At 47.2% G+C, this 7,817-nt stretch overlaps 1 protein-coding gene across 6 annotated transcripts in view; it reads right to left on the reverse strand.

Annotated features, from left to right (window-relative positions):
• Spats2l (spermatogenesis associated serine rich 2 like) overlaps window positions 1–7,817 on the reverse strand; it is a 156,178-nt gene that overhangs the window by 146,939 nt on the left and 1,422 nt on the right. The gene's annotated exons all lie outside the window — the stretch shown is intronic.

Here is a 7,817-nt window from a genome sequence, read left to right on the forward strand (position 1 = left end):
CGTAGGCTCAGCGAGAGATCCTGCCTCAAAAACCAGGGAGAATATTTGAGGAAGTTATCCAAGGTCAACTTCTAGACCCCACTTTCACACCTGTGTGAACACAGGCACACACACTGATGTGAAAAAGCTATCTTAAAACCACCCCACTGTCCCATAAAGTCTTCTGCTACATTCCCAGCCCATCAGACTTGGAACTAACCCCATCTCAAGTGCTCACTGGCCACAGGCAGTCATGGTGTGATGGTACCAGACCCATGGCGCTGTAATCTTTCTCCTGTCCCCATCCCTCCCGTGAGTCATTCCTAATAACACCGCATTTCCTTCAGGGAGGATGCTGCGGACGGAAGCAGGCAGCAGGGCCCGGGATCATTACGGGCGGAAGGATGCACAACTAAATGGAAGGCCTGACCCACCAAGGCCCTTTGGTGCCCTGCTAGGGAGTTTAGACTTGATCCTGGGCTACAGCCGCTGTGCTGGGGGATTTTAAGTGAAGAGTCGCGATTCAATGGGCCTTTTACAGAAGCCGTGTTGTGAGGAAGAGATTGGAATTGAGCCAGACAGAAGGCAGAGAGACTCGAATAAACCTCGAGAGAAAGGCTGAGGGCCTGACCCAATGCAGCCACGAAGGTCACCGTGGAGAAAGGGGAGGGCAGACTCTGGCCAGTTTGAAAAGATGACCACCTGGCTTCCACCAGGGCTTAGTGGTCGTGAAAACATAGGTGTTGGGGAAGAGAGGTTTCCTGCATTTGCTGAAGTGGTTTCACTAATTAAGGCAGAAAGCACAGAGGCCTACAAGGGTTTAGAGCTGGGTCCCACTGTAGACTCACTCACTTAGTTGACAGCACCCGAGATAACATTAGAAAAGGTACCTCCGACTGGACACACAGGTTGGCACACAGAGGGCGGGCAGAAGCAAAACACATGAGCCACTGCAGACCAAATGCAAAACATAAGCAGAGGCCACACCCCAAGTGTGCTGAGCCTTGAGGAGAGGAGAGGGGTCGTACCCCAGGGGAAATGAGGCTTGAGGGGAGGAGAGGGGTCATAGCAGATTTACATATAAAGACATATATCTTTTCTCTGCATATCATACATAAAACAGATGGAAGACAGGAAGAATTCACTGGCGTTTTGTTTTCTTCTGTGGCACGCTGATGCTGTGGGTTTAAGACACTGTAAATCCTTCACACACCCGTAGACACTCCCGTAGACACTGTGGGCAGTAGTGTGCCACACGGAACCTGTTGATCATCTGAGAACCATAGTTACAGGGTGTTCACTGTAGTCTTCCGGACTAGCCAGTGTCTGGCTGAACTGATGTAAGTGTCCTTCACGCCACCGTGCTGCGCTCCCAGGGGGATGTGAGAAGAAGCAGGAGATGGGGTCAGACCACTCAGAGCCTGACACTGAGCGACCTTTCAGCCAGTCAAGTCCTGGACCTTCCCCGAGCTTCAGCAGCTTAGAAGGGGCATACAGACACCACCTTGCCCATCCATGGCAAGGCCGGAACGAGTGGACTTGTCCGTCATAGCTCTGATAAGTTATTCAGCTGGTTCTGGATCTCTGGGAACTGGGTGCCTCTGACGATGAGTGAGTGCCTGGCCATGGAGAGTTCTTTCTCCCTACACAGCCAACCCCAGGGATGGCAAGGGACCTCACATCTTCCAACCAGGATGTATGTCTTTGTGGCCTTTCTCCATCACAAGGCATATTTGGTTCCTACGTTCACATGGCCTGGCTTTCATGCGTACTTTATAAAGTAACTATCAAATTTTCTAGACTTCCATTTCGTTTCTCAGCAAAATGGGGTTCATCCATGCTTTCAGCACATCTGAGGATAAAGGGGCGTGACATGCATAACTAAGGAAGGCATTTCCTTAAAATGTCTATTTGCACACGGGCCCAGTGATGGATGTTTTACCACCTCATAGAATGGAATCCATAACACAGAACTCCCCTTGCAATCTCAAGTGTGAGATTGGTACCCAGGGCTCCTGGCTCTAGGGTCCATGAGGGTAGCTGTAGAGTCAGTGGACGGCTATATGTCCACGCATTCCTAGAGTTCCAGCAGACACCTGGGTAGTGTCCCATACTGGTTGCTTGGGACAACAGTGTGAAGGATTCTCTGTACTTAGTACTCCTGGGCACGTGGAAGCTTTGGTGACGTTCATCCTGCAGGGGGCCCTTCTGAGCATTCTATGTGAGTTGGGCAAACAAAACCAGGCCCACACTGGGTCATACAGATCACAGGGTTTATCCTGTGCTTTATCTCACGGTCAGTTCAGCACTTGGCCACACACACATGAACGATCACAGGACACATCTAGATACACTGTAGGCTCCATGATTGAACATTTCAGAACTCTGGGGTGAGAAGACTTAAAAAAAAAAAATCCTGGAAACCAACCTTCCACTCCACGTGAACACTTTCCCTCCCCATTACGCTCCCAACACCGCAACTGAAATCATAACAAATTACTTTAATAATCAGTCTTCACCAGCAGAAGTAAATGTTCCCCTTCTGAGCTCCCGTAGACTCCCATCTCCCGCTAGAGCGAGCAACCTCTTCAGAGAAAAGATGCTTTCTATGAAATAAATCTCAAAAACAAGGGTAAGGAGCTGGCCTCCCACACAATACACATTTTTGACCTGTGGGTCACAACCCTCTCCACGAATGGCCTTTGCACAAGGGTCGCCTCAAACCACAGGAAAACACAGATATTTACATTATGATTCGTCACAAAACCAAAAATCACAGTTATGGAGCTGCAGCAAAAATAAACTTATTGTTGAGATCGCTACAACATGAGGACCGGATTTAAAGGGTTGCAGCATCAGGAGGCTGAGAACCACCGCTTTAGCAGATGGGAAAAGCGCTTCCCTACCTCGGCTTTCACTCTCTGATGAATCCCCAGATGATTTTTCCCCCCAGTTTACAGAGTTGCTTTTAAATGAGAAGACTGGACACCCCTGTTATATAGTCTGAAGTCTTAACGCCAATTATCAGACCCTTTACCTAAGTGATAACTTCAGCCTGATTATTTTACATATAAAATACTGGCATTGAGCCTGATGCTTTTCATTCTTGCTCACTCTGAGACTCATCATCCCATCTTAAAATAACTGCAGCTCCCTCAATTCCAAGTCACAACCGCCAGACTCGGTCGTTATCTCAACTCGGGAGAATGCCCCGCCTCAGAATCCCCACAGCTGATGAAGGGAGAGACTGATTAGAGCCACCCACGAACGCTGAGAAAGGCTCCCTGACAGATGCCTCCGTCCAACGTCTGTCCCTTTCATCCAACATCAACACCAATTTCTGTGTTAACACACGTTGATTGAGGTCATGACCAAAAGCCAGGCTGCGAGTCAGACCCTCAACATAAACCAGCCAGTAAGGCTGAGATGCTCTCAAAGCCCATCCTTGAAGAACGGACCCTTCTAGCTTAGCATTTCTGCGGGTGCATTTATCAGACAATAGATAGGACTACCGGTTTGCAGCCGTTGCACACTGAAGGTATAGTGATGCTTTCAAGAAGCTCACAAAGCCCCCTGGGAAAGCAAGAAGCAACAGTGTAGGAGAAATCTAAGCAAGGTTCTAAACTGAAGCAGGATGCAGACAGAGGGGCAAAAGAAGCGATCGACAAAGGCAGCATGACCAGGGTTTGGCTTTGAAGATGGGTTGGGTTGGGTCAGGTCGGAGAAAAGCAGACAATGCATTCGAAAGAGCAGGGCACGGAGAAAGGGGGATGAAACGAAAATGCATGGCAGCAGGAGCCAAGCAAAGGAAAGAGGTCATGTTTGGAAGAAGCAGGAAATCAAACCATTCGGTTGAATTTGGGCAAGAGTATAAAACACATGAAAAACACGATGGGAGGTTGGACCTGATGCCAACCAAGAGCAGGAAGATTGGAAAGTGTCTGAACTCTAGGTCTTCCTTGGCTTGCTTTGGTTCCCAGTCAACCCACAGAGAGCTAAAACTGTATCCCCTAACCTGCTGAACATCAGAGCCCACCCTAGTACACCTTAAACACACACAGGACACTGCTATTAGCTCATTGGTGGACAAAGAGCATCTGACAGGGGCACTATTTTATAATCAAGTGTTTAACTTACACAACGTATTGGGTACCCACATCTAAAACCACTAGCAACATAAGAAGAGGCGATGATCTTTTGACTTTGCAAGAGAATGCGGCCACCTACAGTGTTCATGCTACAGAACTGTGCAAGCAAGTTACAAGAAAAAATATTGCAAACCAAGAAATCTCATAATGTTTTAAGGAAGTTACAATTCTGTGTTGGCCCTCATTCGTGGCTCCACAGTACCACCTGTGGTCTACTGGTCACAGGTTAGACACCTGTTAGAGCATCAGTTGTTTCTCCTCCTGACGTCATAGCGAACTGTACCTCATGGCCATGACTCAACATGGTAAGAGAATATCACATTGTCCATCCCTACCCTGAGGCAAGGCTGAAAATTCAAAGTATGATTTCTGCTGAATGCACGTCACATTTTCACCGCATAAGGCTGCAAAATCTTAAGTCAGACCATCCTCATCTGGGGACCACGTTGCATTGAGATTGGCCGTGGCTCCTGATCGAGGAAGCCTGAGCTCACAGGTGCCAGGCTTTCCTTGGGAAATGCTTGGAGAGGTGCTCTCAGGAGACGCCTGTTTGCTGGCAGACGGGATGGGGAAAGGCAAAGAGGTGAAGGCAGGGAGGGCTGTAAAAATTCCTGGCCCCAAGGGAGATGGAAGAAAGATAAGGCCATCTAGGGCAGTCTCTGGGAGAAATTGTCACCAGAAAAAGTTAACACTATCTGATGCAGTTCCCTAGTTAGAAAAACAGGTGGAAGGATTCCTAGCTCAGGTGATCCGGAGAAGCCACAAAGTATTAAAAGAAAAAAAAAACACACAAAAGGAATTTTTATCACCTAAGGTACAAGTTCAGTAGCAGCTGTAAGGAAAGGTCATCAGGTCTCTAGCCTGAGGATAGGACAACCACCATAAAACGACTTTTAAGCAAGCAGATAAACCGGAAAGGATCCATCCCAACTACAGCAAAAGATCTGTTATGCTAGAAGGCTAGAGGCTACTGTAGAAGTCTTTATTAGAAAATGAAAATGAACGTAGAAGCTATCCAATAATCCAGTATCATGGAAATGCTAGGTGCTATAAACACACCTTCACAGATTGTTTTCCCTCTGCTGCGGTACTGAGGGAGTCCTAACCATTATGACTACGCACCAAACAAACAAACCTCAGCAGAAAAATATACACATATGGCCTCTTTATCTATCAGTCTTTATAACTGCAAATTAGCCATTTTGATGTCTCAAGGAAATAACACCTTCATACAGCCGACTTCAAAAGAGGAAACGGGAAACAAGGTTTGCTTTTCTCCTACAGTGTTTACCGTTTCTTTAACTGTATAATGAAAACCCCATTTTAATGAGCGATTCCACTTGAAGGACACACAGCAGTGGTAGAATCAACTGACGAATCGCGTTCAACCATTCAGAGATCGACAAGCAATCACTGAAGTCTGACTGCATGGTGTATGCCCTTACACCCCGTGCCGTGCTATGGGAGCCACTCTCCTGTGCACACACCTTAGAAACACCGCACATTGAATTGTCATCGTCAAGGATGGTGACGGCACCACAGACGTCACCAGGGATGCAGGACTGCAGAGCTGTGACCAAGCAGTACCTATCCCACAGGTAAGGTGGACTCTCGCGATGTAGTAAGAAGGGGCGGTAGCAGCCTGAATCGCGCCCTAAGCAATCTCTACATTTCGCCTTATCTTCTACATTTCCAGTTATCAAAATTGGAGCTAAAGCTTCTTCTCCTGACTTATGTCTTAAGATGTCGATTGTAGCTGTGTAAAAGTCCTCAGGACTGCCTTTGCGTTTCCGAAACAACCATGAACAAACGCCCACTGGTAACAATGGCGCCTTCCTCTGCAGACTAAGAAACTGACTTCTGGTTTCAAGACAGGGTTTCTCTGTGGAACAGTCCTGGCTGTCCTGGAACTCGCTCTGTAGACCAGGCTGGCCTTGAACTCAGAGATCTGCCTGCCTCTGCCTCCCTAGTGCACCACCACCACTCGGCCTGATTTCCCCTTTCTTTTAAAGGACTAAAACAGAGGAATTTCTAAGGCATAAGGGCCATTTCCATGTGGAGGCCACCTACTTGGCAGTGTTACTTCACAGACCGCCATGATGTGGCTTAAGTATTTGTTTCTCTGTTTACTGCTGACACGGTGAGGTACCTTCTGGGGCTAGGAGATTCCTCTTTCCACAATGGCCCCTTGATATGTGTGAGCAACTGAAGACTTCTGTGGGGTGCTCCCCACAACAAAATGAACACAAAAGAAACCCTGCTCGTTTTGCCTGCCTAAACCAGCCCATTAACTAAACCGATTCCTGAGAAATGATTTACTATTTCAGAGATGAAAGAACAAAATTTGCCAATTAACACTCTCTCAGATATTCAGCGTTTCCCCCTTAATCTCTTAAATAATCTCTGCATTCAAGTGATTGTACTTTTATGCAAATTATCTTTTGGAGCTAGTCGTGTGTGTGTGTGTGTGTGTGTGTGTGTGTGCGCGCAAAGCCATACGGAATCTGACATGTTTTGTGTTCTGTTGCTCCACACAAAAAGGGTTTAACCCAGCTTGAGTTTATTTCAAAACTCTAATTAGAGACTGAAGTAGTATTTGCCTTTGCCTTGTCCAAATAGAAAGTCATTCTTAAAGTTGATTGTTTTTCTTGGTTAAAATAATAATAATAAAAAAGAAACAGCAAACACCAGATACAGATTTTTTTTTTTTTTTTTTTACAGCACTCCAGTTACTTTGATAAGATTGTCCCCCATCCACACACACAGCACATTGCTTTCTGGTTAAGTAACACAATTTCATAAGGCTTATAAAATATTTTATCCAGAAAGTAACTTTTTTTTAAAAAAAGAGTTCTTTCAAAATAATTGGTTTTACTACTTGAATAGTCTTTTTTATTTCTGACTTCCTGTCCTTTCTTTTCCCTGCCATATTGCACATCTGCGTACTCTCAGGAAAACAGAGTCTGAGTAGCAAGGAAACGTTCCTCTAAAGCAAAACAGAATGATGACATAAAGACCACACGACCTTACTCTTTCTCTGCAGAGTCTAAGATTTCCGTGTTTCTTTTTTTTTTCTCCCTCCCCACCCCCTTAAAACCTGCGGGGGGGGGGGTGGCAAGGGCGGCTGATACTTGAGTGTCTTAAATAAGCAAGTGAAATAATACACATCATGGTTTATGAAAGGGAAGCAAGGCTCTGTGCTGGAAGTTCAAGGGTCCTCACCAGCCGCAAGCTACAGAGAGACTGCAGAGCACTCAGAGCAAAACGCTGTACAGAAAGGATCTTTAATTGAAAGTGTCCGGTCTCCACAACCTTGGCACCTGCTTAAAACCAGGACTGCTGGGAGCTGAAATCTCATCAAGTTCATAAACACCAACCCCGCTGCGCACTGGAAACCTCCACTCGCCAGGATGGGGAGGAAGAAAAGGATGGGAGGCTTCCGTTGCATCCCGGTCCAGGTAAAGGCTGGGTCCTTAGCCCCGGTGTCCGCAATAAACGCGGACCTCCCAGCCTTGAGCGAGAAGCTTGGCTGATCTTCCAGACACGCAAAAGTCAAGCTGTTTCCGCACCTCGGAAACGACCCTCGGTCGGGTCTGCCTACGGGCTCCCGGGTTTATCCGCCCAGCGGCGGTGCGACGACACCGCTTCGTCCCGCGGCCCCGGCGCCCGCTCCCGCCGCCTGCCCCGCGC

Source organism: Microtus ochrogaster, unplaced genomic scaffold (genome assembly GCF_000317375.1).
Source record: "Microtus ochrogaster isolate Prairie Vole_2 unplaced genomic scaffold, MicOch1.0 UNK8, whole genome shotgun sequence".
NCBI classification, from domain to species: Eukaryota; Metazoa; Chordata; class Mammalia; order Rodentia; family Cricetidae; genus Microtus; species Microtus ochrogaster.